The sequence below is a fragment of the Rhinatrema bivittatum genome, chromosome 6, assembly GCF_901001135.1.
Source record: "Rhinatrema bivittatum chromosome 6, aRhiBiv1.1, whole genome shotgun sequence".
Lineage (NCBI taxonomy): Eukaryota > Metazoa > Chordata > Amphibia > Gymnophiona > Rhinatrematidae > Rhinatrema > Rhinatrema bivittatum.
The window spans coordinates 170,910,179-170,934,768 of record NC_042620.1 but is presented as its reverse complement, the minus strand read 5'-3'; positions in this window follow the sequence as shown (position 1 = coordinate 170,934,768).

Genomic DNA, 24,590 nt, shown 5'->3' with positions numbered 1-24,590 from the left:
TTTATTTACATTTTACAACTGGGAACATTCAAGGTCTTGAACCAAATACTTACAAACTCCCAAGCAGCCATAAGGAGACATGCGGTAAAATAAACAGAAGCATCTACAGGCAAATAAACCTGTCACTTGTCTCCTCTTGCCACATGCCATAATCAGAGCCAAAGCCAGGCAGTTTGGAACCTATGGCCAAGTGAAAAAAAGTGTGCCATCACCCTGTACACTACACATGATGCCACGAGTTGGGAGACACTGTTAAATGTTTAACTTTGTTTAAACATAAGCATAACGCTATTATTATTTATAACCTATAAGGAGACAAAAGTGTGATCCTTAGGTCTTTATAGATATGAGCCTTAACCTCTACCAGAACAGACTTGTTATCTCTAGCCAACTGATTAGCAGTCTCTACTGTGCTAAGCAGTATGGGTTGAAAAGGGATGTGTGCCTTTAAGCTATCATGATGTCATGCCTTTTTACTTCTATTGAATTATATGACTTTTGATGATTATGTGTATTAAACTAATTATTTTTATACATCTCATTAACAGCAAAGCAAACTCTCTCCACTACCATGCACATTGTGATGCAACGTAAAGCCCTGCCAAAAAACAAACCAAACTTGCCATACCATAACAGAACTAACACCCAGGACTCCTATAGCAACAACCTTACTGTAGGGTCTGAAGCTCCTGTTAGCTAAAGCCCTTTGCACAACAGGCTTCTTTCTTCACAGATCTATCTGACTAACTTGCTCATTTTCTAAATACTTTTCACTGCTTAGTCCATCCAAGGCACTGGGAAAGGGGCAAGATTTCTCTGTTTGCCATAAGTGTTGCGGTCCCCGGTCGCTAGGCTAGCGAACGGGGTCCTTACCTTTCTGCTGCCTCTCCTGGTCTCGCCGCGTTCCGTTGCTCCTGGGGCCTGCAGGGCCGCATGGCAGCGTCTCTCTCCACGTGGAGACGCTGCCGAGGAGCGACTCAGACTCCTCCCACTGCCAGGCAACGCGCGCGCGCGAGCAGGGGGCTCTAAAGGTCCAGCACCCGGAAGTGCTGAACCGCCCCGTTCCTGACGTCAGACGCTGGCCGGCTATTTAAACCAGCGTCTGACTTCCTTGCTTTGCCTTTGCAACGAGGTCACTCTACTGTGTGCTTAGTTGCTTCCCAGCGTTGCTTTCAGCCTTGGTTCCTGCTTGTTCCAGCCGTGCCTTGCTTCCAGCCCTGGTTCCTGCTTGTTCCAGCCGTGCCTTGCTTCCAGCTCCGGTTCCAGCTTGTTCCAGCCGTGCCTTGCTTCCAGCCCTGGTTCCTGCTTGTTCCAGCCGTGCCTTGCTTCCAGCTCCGGTTCCAGCTTGTCCCAGCCGTGCCTTGCTTCCAGGTCAGGTTCTGTTTGGTCCTGCTGTGCCTTGGCTCCAGCTCTGGGCTCTACTTGCTGTCTACATATCCTGACTCCAGCTCCGGTTCCTGATTCTCCTTGTCTTCAGCCAGCCACGAACCTTGGTCTTCTTCACGATTCTCCTTTGTCTTCAGCCAGCCACGAACCTTGGTCTTCTTCACGATTCTCCTTTGTCTTCAGCCAGCCACGAACCTTGGTCTTCTTCACGATTCTCCTTTGTCTTCTGCCAGCCTCGAACCTTGGTCTTCTTCACGATTCTCCTTTGTCTTCAGCCAGCCACAGACCTTGGACTCATTCACGATTCTCCTAAGTCCCAGCGACTCGGACCCCTACGGGCTCCTCCTGGGGGGGGTCTTGGGTTTCCAGGGTGAAGACGCCATCAGTCCGCTCCAGCTGAGTGCCGCCTCCCGGCTTATTAACTCCTGTGGACGCTGTCCACCTCAGCCGGCCCAAGGGTCCACTATTGACTTTACTCATAACATAACAGTTTGCAAAGGCCATGGACTCGGCGGACTCCGCTCCTATGCAGGCCATCCCTGGCATGGCCCAAAGAATCCAGCAGCAACAGCAATGTCTGGAAGTCTTGGCTGCTACGGTGGATCGCCTAGCCAGTCGCTTGGACGCCAATCCTCCTCCGGTGGCACAACCCCCGCCTCCACCGGCGGTTCTAGCTCCCGCGCAGACTCAGCTTCCAGCGCCTACTCGATACTCCGGGGATGCCAGATCGTGCAGGGCATTTTTGAATCAGTGTTTCATCCGCTTCACTTTGCTACCAGGGCAGTTCCCGTCTGATGCCGTCAAGGTAGCATATATTTTGTCTCTGCTCGATGGGAGAGCTATGCTATGGGCCTCTCCCATGTGGGAGAAACAGGACGCCATGCTGCACAATTTACAGGATTTCGTGACTCACTTCAAACAGACTTTTGACGAGCCAGCTCGTGCTACCACCGCTACCACTGAAATTCTACAGCTACGACAAGGATCCCGTTCTCTGGCGGAGTACGCTATTGAATTTCGTACTCTGGCGATAGAACTCGGCTGGCAGGATGACTGTTTGCGGGGTATTTTCTTGGAAGGCCTTGCAGGCCGTATCAAGGACGAGCTGATGGCTCGCGACCTGCCCTTCACTCTGAACGGGGTGATAGACTTGGCCGGGAGGATTGACCGGCGATTGCAGCAACGAGCTAAGGAGGGTCGAGTTCCTCGTCGGCCTGTCTCTTTGGCACCCTCCTTCTCCAGGTCTCTGACTTTATCTCACAAGACATCATCAGCCTCCCACAGCCCCTCTGAGGAACCTATGCAGCTTGGTCGGGCGCCCCTAACCGAGGAGGAGAAGACACGTCGCCGCACTCAAGGCCTGTGCTTATACTGCGGCACTAAGGGTCATTTCCTGGGTCAGTGTCCTGCGAGACCGGGAAAAGCTCAAGTCTAGGGAGAGATGAGGAGGTTCCCCTAGGCTATGTTAATGCTACTCCTCAATGTACAGTTCCTATAACGTTGGAGTATCCAGGTGGCTCCTTTCAGACTCTAGCTTTCATTGATTCCGGAGCCGGAGGGAACTTTATCTGGAGAGAACTGGTACACCAATTAGGACTACCTACTAAGCGCCGGATACCTCCATTACGGGTTACCTCTATCCAGGGAACCCCTCTACCTGGATCCATTTCTGAAACTACGATGCCTCTCACTTTACGGACGGGAGTGCTTCACACTGAGACAATCTCCTTTTTGCTACTTGATAAATCGGTGCACCCTGTGGTCCTGGGACTCCCTTGGTTGCAACAACATGCTCCGGTGATCCATTGGGACTCTCTCCAAATTGCGCAATGGAGTCCTTCCTGTTTCCAGAATTGCCTGGATCCCGTTCCTAGACCGGAGATATTACTCTCTCACTCTGCCCTGGACCTTCCTTTGCCGTACCAGAATTACGCTGACGTGTTCTCCAAACAAAAGGCTGAACTGCTTCCATGCCATTGGCCCTTCGACTGTGCCATTGATTTACTACCTGGTTCCACTCCTCCGCGGGGTAGGGTATACCCTCTTTCTCTGCCAGAAACCCATGCAATGTCAGACTACATTACGGAGAATCTTGCCAAAGGGTTCATTCGTCCTTCGCACTCCCCTGCAGGAGCAGGATTCTTTTTTGTGTCCAAAAAAGATGGCTCCCTCCGGCCGTGCATAGACTATCGAGGTCTGAACTCCATCACTAAGAAAGATCGCTATCCCTTGCCTCTGATCCCAGAACTGCTCGATAGACTTCAGGGGGCCAAGATCTTTACAAAATTGGATTTACGTGGAGCATACAATTTGGTTCGTATTCGTCCCGGTGACGAGTGGAAGACAGCGTTCAACACGCGAGATGGACATTACGAATACTTAGTAATGCCTTTCGGCTTATGTAATGCCCCTGCTGTCTTCCAGAATCTGATGAATGAGGTACTCCGGGAGATGCTTCATTCCTTCGTCATAGTGTACCTTGATGACGTCCTGATCTATTCCCAAGATCTTTCTTCCCATCGCCAACACGTCAAACAAGTCTTACAGGCTCTAAGGGACAATCATCTATACGCTAAATTTGAAAAATGTCAGTTTGAGCGCGAGTCGCTTCCGTTCTTGGGATATATTGTTTCCTCGTCCGGTTTCCAGATGGACCCAGAGAAGGTGGCGGCCATTGTCAATTGGCCTCGCCCGTCTGGCCTGAAGGCGCTACAGCAATTCCTTGGATTCGCCAATTTTTACAGGCATTTTATACCACATTACTCCCAGAAGGTAGCTCCTCTCACGGCGCTTACTCGCAAAGGGGTTAACGCTCACGATTGGTCCACTACCGCCTCGGCTGCCTTTGAAGACTTAAAACAAGCATTCCTAGCCGCTTCCTGCCTACGACACCCAGATCCACAAAGACCCTTCATCTTGGAGGTCGATGCCTCGAATCTGGCTGTTGGAGCGGTGCTCAGTCAACACGATACTTCGGGCAAATTGATGCCATGTTCTTACTTCTCTAAAAAGTTTTCGCCTGCTGAATGTAACTATGGCATCGGAGACAAGGAACTCCTAGCCATTAAGTTAGCCTTCGAGGAGTGGAGGCAATGGCTGGAGGGGGCTAATCATCCGGTGACAGTGTACACTGACCACAAAAATTTATTGTACTTGGCCCGAGCTCAACGACTAAACTCGCGGCAAGCAAGATGGTCACTCTTCTTCAGTCGTTTCAATTTCATCCTCAAGTTTCGACCAGCGGAGAAGAACGTTCGAGCCGATGCTCTATCTCGTACCTGTCAGCCGGAGGAAGAGGACAACTCTCCACGAACCATCCTGGATCCTGCCTGTGTTCAACTAACTACTACTTCCATTTGTTCCTCAAGTAAGACTACGGTTCCTAAAAGGCTTCGGAGGGAAGTCCTGTCTTGGGGCCACGACTCCTTGACCGGGGGGCACGCTGGTAGACTAAGAACTTTGGATCTTATAAATCATTTCTATTGGTGGCCAGGTCTTCGACGTGATGTTTCCCTTTACGTGAGTTCTTGCCCCACTTGCGCTCTGCAGAAACCGCTTAATGGCCCCCCGAGAGGGTTACTACAACCGTTACCTATACCCACGGAACCCTGGACACATATTGCCACTGACTTTATGGTGGAACTCCCGCCTTCGCAAGGCAAGACTGTGGTATGGGTCATGGTGGACCGCTTCTCTAAAATGGCTCACTTTGTGCCTTTACCCAAATTACCTTCCGCCACTGAACTGGCTTCTCTGTTCACACACCATGTATTCCGTATTCATGGTCTGCCTCAGGACATTGTTTCAGACAGAGGTCCTCAATTCACAGCCAGGTATTGGAAAGCCTTATGCAAAAAATTTAAGATCCAGTTGAGTTTCTCTTCCGCTTTTCACCCGCAAAGTAATGGGCAAACTGAACGCATGAATCGTTCTTTAAAGTTGTTCCTACGAGCGTTCATTAACCACAAACAAGATAATTGGGTGGAGCTTTTGCCTTGGGCTGAATTCGCCTATAATAATCAGATACATACGGCGACGGGGAAATCCCCTTTTCAAATTGTGTACGGTAAACAGCTCAAACCACCGTTACCTCTACCTGTACCAACCTCCTCACCCGCTGCTCAATTGTCCGCGGACCAATTGAGTAAATTGTGGTCCTCAACTCAACACCGTCTTCAGAAGGTCGCACGCACTGCTAAACGCTACTATGATCGACACCGAAAACCTGCATTCACCTTCCTCCCAGGCGATCGAGTGTGGCTTAGTACAAAGAACATTCATTTGAGGCAACCTTCCAAGAAACTCTCTCCCAAGTTCTGTGGTCCCTTCCGCGTAGCAGAAAGAGTAGGGTTGGTCTCTTACCGTCTACGACTCCCAACCACTTTACGCATTCATGATGTCTTTCACGTCTCTCTCTTAAAACCAGTAATTCTTTCCAGATTCCACCCCAGGCCTCTTGACGACGCTTCCACCACCACGGATGGGGATCCTACGTTTCAGGTACGAGAGGTCCTGGATGCTCGTTTCGCCAACAGACGTTGGGAGTATTTGCTGGCCTGGGAAGGTTGTGGAGACGAAGACAATACGTGGGAGCCTGCCCGCAACATCTTGGACAAGACTCTCCTACAGCAATATCATCTGGACCATCCTGACAGGCCTAGTCCTCTGAAGAGGGGGCGTAAAAGGGGGGGTACTGTTGCGGTCCCGGTTGCTAGGCTAGCGACCGGGTCCTTACCTTTCTGCTGCCTCTCCCGGTCTCGCCGCGTTCCGTTGCTCCTGGGGCCTGCAGGGCCGCATGGCAGCATCTCTCTCCACGTGGAGACGCTGCCGAGGAGCGACTCAGACTCCTCCCACTGCCAGGCAACGCGCGCGCGCGAGCAGGGGGCTCTTAAAGGTCCAGCACCCGGAAGTGCTGAACCGCCCCGTTCCTGACGTCAGACGCTGGCCGGCTATTTAAACCAGCGTCTGACTTCCTTGCTTTGCCTTTGCAACGAGGTCACTCTACTGTGTGCTTAGTTGCTTCCCAGCGTTGCTTTCAGCCTTGGTTCCTGCTTGTTCCAGCCGTTGCCTTGCTTCCAGCCCTGGTTCCTGCTTGTTCCAGCCGTGCCTTGCTTCCAGCTCCGGTTCCAGCTTGTTCCAGCCGTGCCTTGCTTCCAGCCCTGGTTCCTGCTTGTTCCAGCCGTGCCTTGCTTCCAGCTCCGGTTCCAGCTTGTCCCAGCCGTGCCTTGCTTCCAGGTCAGGTTCTGTTTGGTCCTGCTGTGCCTTGGCTCCAGCTCTGGGCTCTACTTGCTGTCTACATATCCTGACTCCAGCTCCGGTTCCTGATTCTCCTTGTCTTCAGCCAGCCACGAACCTTGGTCTTCTTCACGATTCTCCTTTGTCTTCAGCCAGCCACGAACCTTGGTCTTCTTCACGATTCTCCTTTGTCTTCAGCCAGCCACGAACCTTGGTCTTCTTCACGATTCTCCTTTGTCTTCTGCCAGCCTCGAACCTTGGTCTTCTTCACGATTCTCCTTTGTCTTCAGCCAGCCACAGACCTTGGACTCATTCACGATTCTCCTAAGTCCCAGCGACTCGGACCCCTACGGGCTCCTCCTGGGGGGGTCTTGGGTTTCCAGGGTGAAGACGCCATCAGTCCGCTCCAGCTGAGTGCCGCCTCCCGGCTTATTAACTCCTGTGGACGCTGTCCACCTCAGCCGGCCCAAGGGTCCACTATTGACTTTACTCATAACATAACAGTTTGCAAAGGCCATGGACTCGGCGGACTCCGCTCCTATGCAGGCCATCCCTGGCATGGCCCAAAGAATCCAGCAGCAACAGCAATGTCTGGAAGTCTTGGCTGCTACGGTGGATCGCCTAGCCAGTCGCTTGGACGCCAATCCTCCTCCGGTGGCACAACCCCCGCCTCCACCGGCGGTTCTAGCTCCCGCGCAGACTCAGCTTCCAGCGCCTACTCGATACTCCGGGGATGCCAGATCGTGCAGGGCATTTTTGAATCAGTGTTTCATCCGCTTCACTTTGCTACCAGGGCAGTTCCCGTCTGATGCCGTCAAGGTAGCATATATTTTGTCTCTGCTCGATGGGAGAGCTATGCTATGGGCCTCTCCCATGTGGGAGAAACAGGACGCCATGCTGCACAATTTACAGGATTTCGTGACTCACTTCAAACAGACTTTTGACGAGCCAGCTCGTGCTACCACCGCTACCACTGAAATTCTACAGCTACGACAAGGATCCCGTTCTCTGGCGGAGTACGCTATTGAATTTCGTACTCTGGCGATAGAACTCGGCTGGCAGGATGACTGTTTGCGGGGTATTTTCTTGGAAGGCCTTGCAGGCCGTATCAAGGACGAGCTGATGGCTCGCGACCTGCCCTTCACTCTGAACGGGGTGATAGACTTGGCCGGGAGGATTGACCGGCGATTGCAGCAACGAGCTAAGGAGGGTCGAGTTCCTCGTCGGCCTGTCTCTTTGGCACCCTCCTTCTCCAGGTCTCTGACTTTATCTCACAAGACATCATCAGCCTCCCACAGCCCCTCTGAGGAACCTATGCAGCTTGGTCGGGCGCCCCTAACCGAGGAGGAGAAGACACGTCGCCGCACTCAAGGCCTGTGCTTATACTGCGGCACTAAGGGTCATTTCCTGGGTCAGTGTCCTGCGAGACCGGGAAAAGCTCAAGTCTAGGGAGAGATGAGGAGGTTCCCCTAGGCTATGTTAATGCTACTCCTCAATGTACAGTTCCTATAACGTTGGAGTATCCAGGTGGCTCCTTTCAGACTCTAGCTTTCATTGATTCCGGAGCCGGAGGGAACTTTATCTGGAGAGAACTGGTACACCAATTAGGACTACCTACTAAGCGCCGGATACCTCCATTACGGGTTACCTCTATCCAGGGAACCCCTCTACCTGGATCCATTTCTGAAACTACGATGCCTCTCACTTTACGGACGGGAGTGCTTCACACTGAGACAATCTCCTTTTTGCTACTTGATAAATCGGTGCACCCTGTGGTCCTGGGACTCCCTTGGTTGCAACAACATGCTCCGGTGATCCATTGGGACTCTCTCCAAATTGCGCAATGGAGTCCTTCCTGTTTCCAGAATTGCCTGGATCCCGTTCCTAGACCGGAGATATTACTCTCTCACTCTGCCCTGGACCTTCCTTTGCCGTACCAGAATTACGCTGACGTGTTCTCCAAACAAAAGGCTGAACTGCTTCCATGCCATTGGCCCTTCGACTGTGCCATTGATTTACTACCTGGTTCCACTCCTCCGCGGGGTAGGGTATACCCTCTTTCTCTGCCAGAAACCCATGCAATGTCAGACTACATTACGGAGAATCTTGCCAAAGGGTTCATTCGTCCTTCGCACTCCCCTGCAGGAGCAGGATTCTTTTTTGTGTCCAAAAAAGATGGCTCCCTCCGGCCGTGCATAGACTATCGAGGTCTGAACTCCATCACTAAGAAAGATCGCTATCCCTTGCCTCTGATCCCAGAACTGCTCGATAGACTTCAGGGGGCCAAGATCTTTACAAAATTGGATTTACGTGGAGCATACAATTTGGTTCGTATTCGTCCCGGTGACGAGTGGAAGACAGCGTTCAACACGCGAGATGGACATTACGAATACTTAGTAATGCCTTTCGGCTTATGTAATGCCCCTGCTGTCTTCCAGAATCTGATGAATGAGGTACTCCGGGAGATGCTTCATTCCTTCGTCATAGTGTACCTTGATGACGTCCTGATCTATTCCCAAGATCTTTCTTCCCATCGCCAACACGTCAAACAAGTCTTACAGGCTCTAAGGGACAATCATCTATACGCTAAATTTGAAAAATGTCAGTTTGAGCGCGAGTCGCTTCCGTTCTTGGGATATATTGTTTCCTCGTCCGGTTTCCAGATGGACCCAGAGAAGGTGGCGGCCATTGTCAATTGGCCTCGCCCGTCTGGCCTGAAGGCGCTACAGCAATTCCTTGGATTCGCCAATTTTTACAGGCATTTTATACCACATTACTCCCAGAAGGTAGCTCCTCTCACGGCGCTTACTCGCAAAGGGGTTAACGCTCACGATTGGTCCACTACCGCCTCGGCTGCCTTTGAAGACTTAAAACAAGCATTCCTAGCCGCTTCCTGCCTACGACACCCAGATCCACAAAGACCCTTCATCTTGGAGGTCGATGCCTCGAATCTGGCTGTTGGAGCGGTGCTCAGTCAACACGATACTTCGGGCAAATTGATGCCATGTTCTTACTTCTCTAAAAAGTTTTCGCCTGCTGAATGTAACTATGGCATCGGAGACAAGGAACTCCTAGCCATTAAGTTAGCCTTCGAGGAGTGGAGGCAATGGCTGGAGGGGGCTAATCATCCGGTGACAGTGTACACTGACCACAAAAATTTATTGTACTTGGCCCGAGCTCAACGACTAAACTCGCGGCAAGCAAGATGGTCACTCTTCTTCAGTCGTTTCAATTTCATCCTCAAGTTTCGACCAGCGGAGAAGAACGTTCGAGCCGATGCTCTATCTCGTACCTGTCAGCCGGAGGAAGAGGACAACTCTCCACGAACCATCCTGGATCCTGCCTGTGTTCAACTAACTACTACTTCCATTTGTTCCTCAAGTAAGACTACGGTTCCTAAAAGGCTTCGGAGGGAAGTCCTGTCTTGGGGCCACGACTCCTTGACCGGGGGGCACGCTGGTAGACTAAGAACTTTGGATCTTATAAATCATTTCTATTGGTGGCCAGGTCTTCGACGTGATGTTTCCCTTTACGTGAGTTCTTGCCCCACTTGCGCTCTGCAGAAACCGCTTAATGGCCCCCCGAGAGGGTTACTACAACCGTTACCTATACCCACGGAACCCTGGACACATATTGCCACTGACTTTATGGTGGAACTCCCGCCTTCGCAAGGCAAGACTGTGGTATGGGTCATGGTGGACCGCTTCTCTAAAATGGCTCACTTTGTGCCTTTACCCAAATTACCTTCCGCCACTGAACTGGCTTCTCTGTTCACACACCATGTATTCCGTATTCATGGTCTGCCTCAGGACATTGTTTCAGACAGAGGTCCTCAATTCACAGCCAGGTATTGGAAAGCCTTATGCAAAAAATTTAAGATCCAGTTGAGTTTCTCTTCCGCTTTTCACCCGCAAAGTAATGGGCAAACTGAACGCATGAATCGTTCTTTAAAGTTGTTCCTACGAGCGTTCATTAACCACAAACAAGATAATTGGGTGGAGCTTTTGCCTTGGGCTGAATTCGCCTATAATAATCAGATACATACGGCGACGGGGAAATCCCCTTTTCAAATTGTGTACGGTAAACAGCTCAAACCACCGTTACCTCTACCTGTACCAACCTCCTCACCCGCTGCTCAATTGTCCGCGGACCAATTGAGTAAATTGTGGTCCTCAACTCAACACCGTCTTCAGAAGGTCGCACGCACTGCTAAACGCTACTATGATCGACACCGAAAACCTGCATTCACCTTCCTCCCAGGCGATCGAGTGTGGCTTAGTACAAAGAACATTCATTTGAGGCAACCTTCCAAGAAACTCTCTCCCAAGTTCTGTGGTCCCTTCCGCGTAGCAGAAAGAGTAGGGTTGGTCTCTTACCGTCTACGACTCCCAACCACTTTACGCATTCATGATGTCTTTCACGTCTCTCTCTTAAAACCAGTAATTCTTTCCAGATTCCACCCCAGGCCTCTTGACGACGCTTCCACCACCACGGATGGGGATCCTACGTTTCAGGTACGAGAGGTCCTGGATGCTCGTTTCGCCAACAGACGTTGGGAGTATTTGCTGGCCTGGGAAGGTTGTGGAGACGAAGACAATACGTGGGAGCCTGCCCGCAACATCTTGGACAAGACTCTCCTACAGCAATATCATCTGGACCATCCTGACAGGCCTAGTCCTCTGAAGAGGGGGCGTAAAAGGGGGGGTACTGTTGCGGTCCCGGTTGCTAGGCTAGCGACCGGGTCCTTACCTTTCTGCTGCCTCTCCCGGTCTCGCCGCGTTCCGTTGCTCCTGGGGCCTGCAGGGCCGCATGGCAGCATCTCTCTCCACGTGGAGACGCTGCCGAGGAGCGACTCAGACTCCTCCCACTGCCAGGCAACGCGCGCGCGCGAGCAGGGGGCTCTTAAAGGTCCAGCACCCGGAAGTGCTGAACCGCCCCGTTCCTGACGTCAGACGCTGGCCGGCTATTTAAACCAGCGTCTGACTTCCTTGCTTTGCCTTTGCAACGAGGTCACTCTACTGTGTGCTTAGTTGCTTCCCAGCGTTGCTTTCAGCCTTGGTTCCTGCTTGTTCCTGCTTGTTCCAGCCGTGCCTTGCTTCCAGCTCCGGTTCCAGCTTGTTCCAGCCGTGCCTTGCTTCCAGCCCTGGTTCCTGCTTGTTCCAGCCGTGCCTTGCTTCCAGCTCCGGTTCCAGCTTGTCCCAGCCGTGCCTTGCTTCCAGGTCAGGTTCTGTTTGGTCCTGCTGTGCCTTGGCTCCAGCTCTGGGCTCTACTTGCTGTCTACATATCCTGACTCCAGCTCCGGTTCCTGATTCTCCTTGTCTTCAGCCAGCCACGAACCTTGGTCTTCTTCACGATTCTCCTTTGTCTTCAGCCAGCCACGAACCTTGGTCTTCTTCACGATTCTCCTTTGTCTTCAGCCAGCCACGAACCTTGGTCTTCTTCACGATTCTCCTTTGTCTTCAGCCAGCCACGAACCTTGGTCTTCTTCACGATTCTCCTTTGTCTTCTGCCAGCCTCGAACCTTGGTCTTCTTCACGATTCTCCTTTGTCTTCAGCCAGCCACAGACCTTGGACTCATTCACGATTCTCCTAAGTCCCAGCGACTCGGACCCCTACGGGCTCCTCCTGGGGGGGTCTTGGGTTTCCAGGGTGAAGACGCCATCAGTCCGCTCCAGCTGAGTGCCGCCTCCCGGCTTATTAACTCCTGTGGACGCTGTCCACCTCAGCCGGCCCAAGGGTCCACTATTGACTTTACTCATAACATAACAATAAGTTGAATATATCTTGACACCTATATGCTTCTTCTTCATAAATGGTTAGTTTTCTAAGCCAATCTCTATTTTTTTATTTTTATGAATGGGTTCAAGCATTTAGCCCACCGGAGGACACTGCCAGGTCTGGTAATATTTCCAGTATTCCTGACCCTTATCTTAAATCAAGACATTCTGAGATGGTTGCTTTATACTGTGCTTTGCCTCAGGATACTTCAGTTTGAACCTTTGGTCAGATGAAGCTGGATGACTTGTGGTATGTTTGTATTCTGAAACAGCAAAACCTTCTTTCTTCCAATCCCTTTCCTCACTCAGTCACCTCTGTTTAAATGCCATAACTGGAAACTTTTGAATTGTGGTCACCCTAAGTGTGGATTGGGGGAAGGGGTACATGCATCATCTTTCTCTCTTCCAGTCCCCCCTCCGCACACTCTCTTTCACACTTATTATCTCTATACCTGGACTGACCCCAGCACTTTCCCCTTCTTTGTGCAAGAAATCTCACATAGCAGAGAACAATCCTTTGCTTCCTTTCCAGCCTCTTCCCTACCAGGAAAACTTTAGGGGATGGAGAGGCTTGAAAGGCAAATGCTGGAACAGAAAGATCTGAGAAGAAAAGAGTCATTCTGCTCCTTAATGCAGCCTTTTCCCTTCTGTCTTGCCATAATGGGAGAGGGAAGAATTTGGAGCAGAACAGACCAAAGAACAGCTACTTTGCTCCCTAATCCAGTCCCTCCCTTCCTGTTATTTTCCCCTTCTCTATTACAGGAACAGTAGCATCATGTGCTCCTGTGGTAATAGCACTTTTGGCCCAGGCCCTAGTGACATAGGGTAGCTATGGCTCTGTCCATAATAAGGGGTATGTTTCCTAAGGCTTAGTTGGGATCTATACAAATACAGTACATTAGGAAGTAACATGGTTAGATTTGCTGAAATTGCATCAGTGGATTTCCATTTGCTTTAAACTTCTGCACACTTTCACAGCATGCATTCTTGTAGACCAGGATTGTCCAATGTATGGCCCGCGGGCCAGAATGCGGCCCACCAAGCCTTTCTATCTGGCCTGCGGATCGGGTTCAAGGACTATTGGGGAGAGGATCGGGCCGAGGGAAAATTCCCTTCCATATCTAGCAGCCGTTAAAGCAGCAGTTCCAAAATGGTGGGTCGTGACCCCAAATGGGGTTGCAGAATTCTCATATGGAGTCGCAGCTGCCTTCTGATGGGAAACCCTCCCTCCGATTTGAAAAGTAAAAAACACTTCCGAGAAAACAAGCCCATGCACTCTGACTCAGGTGCTGCAACAGGGGTGGATGGACTACTCGCGCAACATCTCATCCTCCAAGTCCCACACTACCCCCTCACTTCCCACCCTCTGGGTCCTGAGTTGAATACTGGCAAAGGCGATTCAAGGTTTGCTTCGCCTTCCTCTGCCGGCATCAGAGCCTTTCTGCTACACCACGTCTTGCCCCCTCTGATACAACTTCGTGTTGTTGTGTGGGCAGGATGCTGTGTAGCAGAAAAGGCCCTGACGCCGGCAGAGGAAGGTGAAGGAAACCTTTAATCACCTTTGCAGCTGGTGCCGATTGACCCGGGATCCAGCAGGTGGGAGGTGAGGGGGTAGAATCAGGGATCTGAGGGTGGGGAGTATGAGGGGAGAGGACAGTGTGTGTGTGAGCGAGCTGTACATTTGCTGGACATGAGGAGGGGGGGATGTGTGGGAGAGCTGGAGACTTGTTGGACCTAAAAAGGGGGAAGTATGTGGGAGAGCTGGAGATGTGCTGAACTTGAGGAGAAGGACGCACACACACCACACACAAGAAGCAGCAGCATAAAGGGTGGAACAGAGACAGAGAGCAGAAGCTGCTTGAGGAGGGAATCAGAAAGAAAAGATGGTGTATGATCAAGTGAACTGTGAGAGACAGAGAGAGAAACTGCTGCAAAAGGGAAAGAAAGAGAAGCTGGAGGATGGGTAGAGAGAGAAGCTGCCTGAGAAGAGAGAGACATACACACGCATGCAGCAGCTGCATAAGGAGGGAGACAGAGAGAGAGAGAGAGAGAGAGAGCAGAAACCACTTGAGGAGGGAATCAGATGCTGCATGATCAGAAAAACATTGAGAGACAGAGAGAAACTGCTGCAAAGGGTAGAGAAAGAAGCTGGGGGGGGGGGGGAGGGAGAGAGAGAGAAGAAGCTGCCTGAGGAGGGCGGGAGGGAGAGGCATGCACACACACACACAATTTATTTATTTTATTTATTTAAGTTTTTTTATATACCAACATTCAAGACGGTGGTCCCATCATGCTGGTTCACAAGAAACAGGGGTGAAATTATAATAAACTTTACCATTTAAACAATAGTGCAGAAAAGCAGTTACATATAACAAGGAAAACAATAACTTGGAATGAGAAGGGAAATGAAGATTAGAAAGTTATATATATGTATAAATAACATTGTGAGAGGTGGCTATTAACGCTAATACTAGCGGAGCTTGTTGCATGAAGGGAGTTAGATGGGGTTGGAGTTAGGAAAGGCCTGCGTGAACAGCCACGTTTTGAGTCTTTTCTTGAATGTTGAGATGTTGGGTTCCATTCTAAGATCCGGGGAAATGGAGTTCCATAATGTTGGACCGGCTGTGGAGAATGCCCGATCTCTAAGCGTGATGTGTCTGGTAGTCTTGGCTGGAGGTACTTGAAGTGATCCTTTGTAAGCATCTCTTGTCGGTCTTGTGGAATGGAGTAATCGGAGGGGAATATGGAGATCGATTGGGGCTAATTGATGGATGTTTTTGAAAATGGTGAGAATGGCCTTGTAGATTATTCTGAAGTGGATGGGCAGCCAATGGAGGTCCATCAAGATAGGTGTTATGTGTTCTCTTCTCCTGGTGTTGGTGAGTATACGGGCGGAGGCGTTTTGTACCATTTGTAATGGTTTGGTGTGTGATGAAGGGAGACCAAGCATGATGGTGTTGCAATAGTCCAGCTTTGCGAAAATGATTGATTGTAGGATCGTTCTGAAGTCATGTGTGTGGAAGAGAGGTCGTATTCTTTTCAGCACTTGGAGCTTGTAAAAGCAGTCTCTGGCGGTTTTGTTGATGTTAGCTTTCAGGTTTAGGTGATTGTCAATTTGAACTCCTAGATCTCTCACTTGTGTAGTGCTTGGTACTGTAGGATGAGTGTATGTGATGGAGCTGTTTTCTGGAGTGATGAGTAGAAGTTCCGTTTTTGATGAATTTAGTATCAGGTTGAGACTTGTAAGAAGTTGTTTGATATTTTGGAGGCAGGATTCCCAGTGCAACATTGTTTTTGCGAGCGATTCTTCGATGGGGATCAGGACCTGAATATCGTCAGCGTAGAGAAAATGTTTGAGATTGAGGTCAGTGAGAAGTTTACATAAGGGTAACAGATAAATGTTAAACAAGGTAGGAGACAGGGATGAGCCCTGGGGGACTCCTACGGCTGCGGGGTGTAGAGAGGATTCTTTATTATGAATCTTGACCTTATAACCTCTGTTGCTGAGGAAGGTTCTGAACCATGATAGGGCAGTGCCTGAGATACCTATGGCTGATAATTGGTTGACGAGAAGGGAGTGATTGACCGTGTCAAATGCAGACGAGAGGTCGAGTAGTATCAGAAGGAAGGCTTGTCCTTTGTCTAAGCCTAGGATGATGTGGTCAGTCATAGAGATGAGGAGGGCTTCCGTGCTTAAGGTTTTACGGAATCCGTATTGTGATGGAAATAGAAGGTTGTTGTCTTCAATGTGGTTTGAGAGTCGTGAGTTTACCAATTTTTCCATTATCTTGGCTATGAATGGGAGGTTAGCTATCGGTCTGAAATTGTTAGGATCGTTTGGGTCGAGATTTGGTTTTTTGAGAAGGGGTTTGAGTGAGGCAAGTTTGAGGTTGTCCGGATAGAGTCCTTGTGTGAGGGAGCAATTTATGATGTCAGCCAGGGATTTGGAGATAGATTCTGGAATTGCTAGTAGTAGTTTGGTTGGGATGTGATCCGAGGGATGAGAGGATGGTTTCATTTTCCTTAGAATTCCTTGGATCTCAGCGGATGAAGTTGTGTCAAGTTCTTCTAACCGAGTGTAGTTGATTGAGGGTTGAGGAGTAGTTAGTGGAACAGTGGGGTTTGTGGGGAGCTGCGATAGGAGAATATTGATTTTGTTGTTGAAGAAAAGAGCTAGTTCTTCTGCTTTTGATTGAGCTTGGTCATGTGTAATCTCTGGTTGGTTTACTTGTGTGAGGTTGGCTACATAGCTGAAGAGGGCTTTGGCATCGAAAACAAGGTCGTGTATCTTCGAGGCGTAGTAGTCCCTCTTGGATCTTAGGGTGCTTGATTTGTATTGATGCAGAGATGATTTGTAGATTGAAAGGGTGATGGTTCCTGGGTTTTTGCGCCATTTAGCCTCATTTTGTCTTAGTTGGAGTTTGAGATTTCTTAATTCTGCTGAGAACCATGGCTGTCTTTTGGAGGAATTCTGGTGTGGTTTTTTTGTAATAAGAGGGCATAGCTTGTTGGCTATAGTTTTGGTGATTGTGTTCCATGATCGAAGTGCTGCGTTCGGATCTGTAAGGTCCAGTTGGTGGACTAATGGAGATAGGTGATTATTAAGGTCTTCTGGGGAGCAAGTTTTCCTGTATTTGAAGGAGGGCAAAGGAATGCAAGCCGGGTTGGTATCTTTTATAGAGAATGAAGTAGTTATGAGATAGTGATCTGACCACGGGACCTTTGTGCAATTAGGTATAGATACTGGCTTGATTGCAGTGTTAACGAAGATCAGGTCTAACGTGTGGCCGGCTTTGTGGGTAGGTTTATTAACTATTTGAGTGAAGCCTAGTGCTGTGAGAGCAGTGAGGAGAGTTTCACAGTTAGGTGATGGGGTAGGGTTATCAACGTGCATGTTGAAATCCCCTAGAATGATGGCTGGCGAGTCAAAGTTGATGAGGGAAGAGGTTAATTCAACCAGTGGTGAGGCATCTGATTCCAAGAGTCCTGGGGGGGCATATACGAGAAGGATTTGTAGCTTGTCTGAGGTGAAGAAGCCGAATTCAAGTTTTGAGTTGGAATTGGATTGCTGTAGCGAGAATCTGAGGTCCTTTTTAGTTGCTAAGAGAATGCCTCCTCCCTTTTTTTTATGACGAGGTAGCGAGAAGAAGTCGTACGCCTCGGTAGGTAGTTGATTAATTATTGCTGTGTCTGATGGTTTTAACCATGTTTCAGTAATTGCACATATCTCCGGTTTCACATCGATGAGGTAGTCGTTCAATATTACAGACTTTTTCGTAAGGGATTGAGCATTGAAGAGGCTTAAAGAGAAAAGGGTGAGGCCTAGAAGTTGTGTGGAAGGAGAGACTAAAATTGAAGAGAGGGATTTGAGGTTGTGTTGTTGGGCATGTCGGACAGAAATTCTTTTAGGTGGAGTACTATGTTGGAGAATTGGAATTGTGAAAAATGGGGCCATTTGTGGGGTCTATGTTGTATGAATGTTTGTGGCTTGCTGGAGAGGTTGGATGAGTGTTGGACGCTTGCTGGAGAGGCTGGACGATTGCTGGAGAGGTTGGACGATTGCTGGAGAGGCTGGACGATTGCTGGATGCTTGCTGGAGAGGCTGGACGATTGCTGGAGAGGTTGGATGAGAGCTGGACGCTTGCTGGAGAGGCTGGACGATTGCTAGAGAGCTTGCTGGAGAGGCGGACTTTAATTCCCTATGGCTGAAACGGTTAATCTGTATCTTTGCTGGCTGTTGCCTTTGTTGAAGATTTAGGTTGTTCCGCGAGTAAGGCTCGGGGCATCCTCGGGGCTCTACGAAGGGGCGAGACAAAGGGGCAGGCCCCTTTGTCGTGCTCCTTCGGCGCGCGACGCTCGGCGCGCGGCGCCTAGCAGGGTAGGATTTAAAGCCCTGCCGGGCTCTCTCTGGTTGGCTGCCTTCAGTTTCAGGGCGGGCCTAGGCGCGTTTTTTGTTTCTTTTTTAGGTTTTCCTTCGCCGGAAACGGCTTCAGCGATCGCGGCCGGCGTCGGGGTCCCCCGGGTGGGGAGGCCGAAAACTGACCTGACCTTCCCCCGGTGGGGCTCCGGCGCCGGTCGCGCAGGTCTTCAGTCGCCGCGTGGAGGAGAGAGGAAAGAGAGACGGCGCCGAGCAGGGTAGGATTTAAAGCCCTGCCGGGCTCTCTCTGGTTGGCTGCCTTCAGTTTCAGGGCGGGCCTAGGCGCGTTTTTTGTTTCTTTTTTAGGTTTTCCTTCGCCGGAAACGGCTTCAGCGATCGCGGCTGGCGTCGGGGTCCCCCGGGTGGGGAGGCCGAAAACTGACCTGACCTTCCCCCGGTGGGGCTCCGGCGCCGGTCGCGCAGGTCTTCAGTCGCCGCATGGAGGAGAGAGGAAAGAGAGACGGCGCCGAGCAGGGTAGGATTTAGAGCCCTGCCGGGCTCTCTCTGGTTGGCTGCCTTCAGTTTCAGGGCGGGGCTAGGCGCGTTTTTTGTTTCTTTTTTAGGATTTCCTTCGCCGGAAACGGCTTCAGCGATCGCGGCCGGCGTCGGGGTCCCCCGGGTGGGGAGGCCGAAAACTGACCTGACCTTCCCCCGGTGGGGCTCCGGCGCCGGTCGCGCAGGTCTTCAGTCGCCGCATGGAGGAGAGAGGAAAGAGAGACGGCGCCGAGCAGGGTAGGATTTAAAGCCCTGCCGGGCTCTCTCTGGTTGGCTGCCTTCAGTTTCAGGGTGGGCCTAGGCGCGTTTTTTGTTTCTTTTTTAGGTTTTCCTTCGCCGGAAACGGCTTCAGCGATCGCGGCTGGCGTCGGGGTCCCCCGGGTGGGGAGGCCGAAAACTGACCTGACCTTCCCCCGGTGGGGCTCCGGCGCCGGTCGCGCAGGTCTTCAGTCGCCGCGTGGAGGAGAGCTGCTGCATGGAGGAAGGAGGGAGAGAGAGAAAAAGAAGGTAGATGGGGGGGCAGAGAGAGAGAGAGAAGCTAGAGGAGCTGCATAAGGAGGGGGACACAGAGAAGTTGCCTGAAGATGGGGGCAGAGAGAGAGAGAGAGTTAAAGTCTGTTTCAATCCATGCCAGCTTTTACAGACTCCTGTTGTAAATATTGACAGCAAAAATGGCGGCACCTGTGAGTGGAAGTAGGATGAGTAAAAAACGTAAAGTTGATGTCGAAAACTGCGTATTCAAAAGTTCATGGACAGATTACTTTTTCGTGATGGAACATATAGGTAAAGTTTTGTGCTTGATTTGCCAAAAAACAATTGCTGCTCAAAAGGAGTACAAAATAAAGTGACATTACACCACAAAGTATGTAAGTAAATTCGATAGCTTTGCTGGTCAACCACAAACTGATTGTATCAACTTGTTGAAACAGCATCGTCAGCCAACAGTCTTTGTTTAAAGTAGCCAATCAGAGTTCCAAAGCAGCACCAAATGTCAGCTTTTTAATAGCAGAAACCATAGCCAAGAGAGGAAAACTGTTTGCAGACAGGAACTTGCTTAAGGAATGCTTGAAACTGTTTATGGATGTGGTTTGCCCAGATAAGAAGGCTGTGGTGCAAAATGTCAGCCTTTCTCATCTCATCTTTGCTAGAAGAATTGATGATCTGGCGACAAACATTCAAGAGACTTTGATCAAGAGACTTGATGCTTGCGGGTTTTACAGCTTAGCACTTGATGAGAGCACAGATATAAGTAACACAGCTCAACTGGCAATATTTGTAAGAGGAGTTACAGAAACGTTTTCCGTCATTGAGGAACTGCTTGATATTTGTCCTATGAAGGGCACGACAACAGGAAAGGAGATCTTTGATAAAGTCAAGCAGGTAATGGAGAAGTTCAGTCTGTGTGAGAACAAGCTGATTGACATAACAACAGATGAAGCGCCAGCCATGGCAGGGAAGCGGAACGGATTTGCGTCCTTATTGGAGAAATCAGTGCCACAGGAAGTCGTTATTTACTACTGAATCATTCACCAGGAAAACGTGTGCGCAAACAAACTGGAAATGAAGAATGTGATGGAAAAAGTTGCATCAAGTGTCAATTTCTTAAGATCCAGAGGTCTGAATCACAGGGAGTTTAAATCTTTTCTGGAGGAATTGGGCTCAGATCATGATGATGTAATTTACTTCAGCCAAGATCGATGGCTCAGCAGGTCAGCCACGCTATCCAGATTCTGGAGTTTACGTGATGAAATAAAGACATTCATGGCCAACAAAGGAAAGGATATGTTTCCTAGATGATAATTCGTGGGTGAGTGACTTGGTGTTTCTAGTCAATATGACCAAATATATGGCAGACTTGAATGTGAAACTTCAAGGAACGAATCAGCTGGTGCACAAATTGTATGAGCATGTCATTACATTCATTGAGATATTGGAGCTTATTCATTCTCAGTTGATTCTAAAAAAAGTTGTACACTTGACAGTCCTTTCCACGATGCCTACTGACACAGTGCAACATGAGAAATACTTAGAATTAGTTGTCATACTGATTGATGACTTCAAACAAAGGTTCGAGGATTTCAGAAAACATACTGATGTCATGAAGCTACTGAGTAATCCATTTCAAACTGATCCGAAAGACTGTGCTGATAAAAATCAGATGGAACTCATTGACATTAAGAATGACAGTGACTTGAAGAACGCTTTTACTGAACATGATCTTCTGAGATTCTACAGTTCTTATGTGTTATGATATTGAGGTGTTTGGTGGATTCTCAGGAGCAAAAGTGATGTTATCTCCTACGGGGAGGAGCCCTCTAGGGAGACTGATGCACCGGGCTAGACTCAATAGCACAGACACAGAGATAGTTTCTTTTATTGTACAGCTAGGATGACCACCAGAGGTGGCAGTAGAGAGCAGGTTAGCTGGTAGCAGTCTGTAATCCTTGGCGAGGGAGACCCATCCCACAATGGTGGTGTAAGGCCCCAATGCAGATGTCCAATAAGGCACCGTGGGAGAGACAGATTGGAAGAAGTTGTGCTCACTCTCTGTAGCTGATAGATGGATTTCCAGCAGGTTAAAGAATGGAGCAGGCACCAGGAAAGACACCCAGGCCCTTGAGGGGTGAGTACCTGTAAGAGGATAGGCACCTGTAAATAAGCAGAGGGCCCCCAAGGAGTGGGTACCCAGGACAGAGAACCCCGAAGGGTGAAGATAGCTTCCAGTGGATAGAAGCGGCAGAGTAGCTTCAGACCGGGGCAACCGATCCTTGCTAACTCAGCAAGAGTCAGCAAATGGGCAGTGATGTCACTCGAGGGGGATGCCCCCGAGGTTCGCACCAACACTGCTACAAAGGTAGGGATGTGCATGCACGCGCGTGCCCTAGGAGGCCTCGGGTCAAGATGGCCGAACACCGCACCAGAGCCGCTCCAGGGAAGCCGGAGGCTGCGGCAAGGAGATGCCACGGACGTCATACTTCCGAGGCTGGTGGAGAAAGCTGAGAGAAAGGTGAGGCATGTTGGGTGAAGTCATCTGAGCCTGATGGACGCAACAGTACCCCCTTCAAAGGCCCTCCTCCAGACCCCCTACCTGGTCTTGGCTTCCGAGGATGTGCACGATGATACTGGTTCAGCATCTCTTTGTCCAAAATGTTAGACATAGGTTACCATGAATTATTTTCTGGTCCAAAGCCCTCCCATGACAGGAGGTATTCCCATACTCTGCCTCTTTTTTGAACGTCTAAAATCGTATCGATGTTGTACTCAAGATCTTCTTCTGTATCTACAGGAGGAGGCTCTGGTGTCTTGGTGCTGAATTTGTTGAGTATGAGTGGTTTTAGCAATGAGACATGAAATGCGTTATGGATCTTCATTGCTGGTGGATGTTTGAGACTGTAGGAGAGGTTTCCCAGACATCGGAGGATAGGGAATGGTCCAACATAGCGTGGAGCGAAGTGAGCAGAAGGCAACTTCAATCTGAGATGTTTAGTAGATAACCAGACCTTATCACCAGGCTTAAGTTCAGGAGCCTTGCCGTGATGCATGTCATAGTCTCATTTTGCTTGGCTTCCAGCCTTGATAAGCATCTCCTTTGTCTTCTTCCAAACAGTGTGAATTTCATCGGCAGTGGCTTGAGCTGCTGGGGATGACACGGATAGCGGAAGTGGCAAAGGTGGTGAAGGTAGTCATTCATATACCACTTTGAATGGTGACAATCCAGTAGATGTTGCTGGATGAGAGTTGATGGAAAACTCCGCCCATGGTAGAAGTTCAGCCCAATCATTCTGGTGTGAAGAGACATAGGCTCTGAGGAACTGTTTGAGGGTGTGGTTCATCCGCTCGGATTGTCCATTGGATTGCGGATGATATGATGACGTGAAGTCAAGAGTGATATCGAAGTTCTTGCAAAGAGCCTTCCAGAATCTGGCTGTGAACTGTACGCCTCTGTCTGAGACTATGTGCTTGGATATTTCGTGCAACCAGAATATGTGGCTGATGAAGAACTTTGCAAGTTCACTGGCAGAAGGTAAGCCAGGAATTGCCACAAAGTGAGCCATTTTTGAGAATCTGTCAACTGTTACCCAGATAGTGTTTTTGCCCCTGGATAGGGGTAAGTCCACCATGAAATCCATGGCGATGTGAGTCCAGGGCTCATCTGTTATGGGCAGAGGTTGTAGTTAGCCCCAAGGATGACCAGTGGAGACTTTTGCTTAGCACAGTTGGTATAGGCTGCAACATAAGCGAAGGCATCTTCTCTCATAGATGGCCACCAGTAGAATTTTTGCAGCTTAGCTAGAGTTCTCCTTTGACTGGGATGTCCAGCCAGTTTGGAGTCATGAGCCCATGCTAGTACTTTCTTCCAGAGATTGGCAGGCACTATCGTCTTGCCCGCAGGTACTGGGTGCGTGGCGGATAGAATGACTCTCTCAGGTTCAATGATGTGTTGAGAAGCATCAGGCACATCTTCAGATAGGAATGAGCGTGAAAGGGCATCCGCTCTGATATTCTTGTCTCCAGGTCTGCACTTTAAGACAAAATTGAACCTGTTGAAAAACAGGGACCACCTGGCCTGTCTGTGGTTGAGGCTTTGGGCATTACGAAGGTATTCTAGGTTTTTATGGTCAGTAAAAACCGTAATCTTGTGTTGAGCACCCTCGAGCCAGAGTTTCCACTCTTCGAACACCATCTTTATCGCCAACAATTCTTTATCTCCGATTCCATAGTTCCTTTCAGCAAGAGTGAATCATCTGGAGAAAAAGGAACATGGCCGCAGGATCTTAGAGTCACTGGTTTGACTTAATACAGCCCCCACTCCGACATCAAAGGCATCCACCTCAACAATAAAGGGGCATGTAGGATCCGGGTGATGGAGACATGGCTTGCTGAAAAAGCATCCTTCAGCTTTTGAAAAGCAGTCACAGCCTCAGTAGGCCAGTTGGCAACATTTGCACCTTTCTTTGTCAGAGCTGTTAAAGGCACAGTTAGTGAAGAGTAGTTTTTAATGAATGTCCTATAGTAATTTATAAATCCCAGAAACCTTCTGAGAGCTTTCAGACCAGTAGGTTGGTAACTTTTCTGAATGCTCTCCAGCTTTTGTGGGTACATCTGGAAACCCTTGTTAGACACGATGTACCCTAGGAACTATACAGACTCCTTGTGGAATTTGCATTTGGACAGTGATGGCTGCGACCGCTCTGCCTCACCTCTTTTTTGCCCTTCTTCGCCTCCATGGGTAAGATGGCTGCCTCCGGTGCCAAGTGCCGAAACCCTCGGCGTCTCCAACTCAGCATGGGCGTCCCCATCCGCCATGCTCCTTCCCGTGGCCTCCTAGGACATGCGTGCGCACGCTGCCTATGCTTATCTACACGTCATGGCGGGAAACTCGGGGACGTCCTCACCGCTTGACATTCATACCTCCGGGTATTTAAGCCTCCGCTCCATTCAGAACGAACGAGTTAGCAAGGACTTCGGTTTAGCTACTCTGACCGCTTCTAAGCTGCACGCTTAGACTCCTCGCTACCCTCTGGGTTATCTTGCTCCTGAAGAAGCTCTGGGCACCGGCTCCTCGGGGGCCTCTCACTTCCAACTACCCTTCGGGGTTTCTACCTCTAACTAGACAACCGTTCCTCAGGGGTCATTCTTCTCTTTTCAGGATTCTGTGCTTCCAGGTACTCGCTCCTCAAGGGCCTATCCAGCTCAGAGTATCTTGCACCATGGACCTCGAGTCCCACCGTTACCATCCACCAGGGAGATTCCTGCACTACTCTTCAGTGAGTACCTCT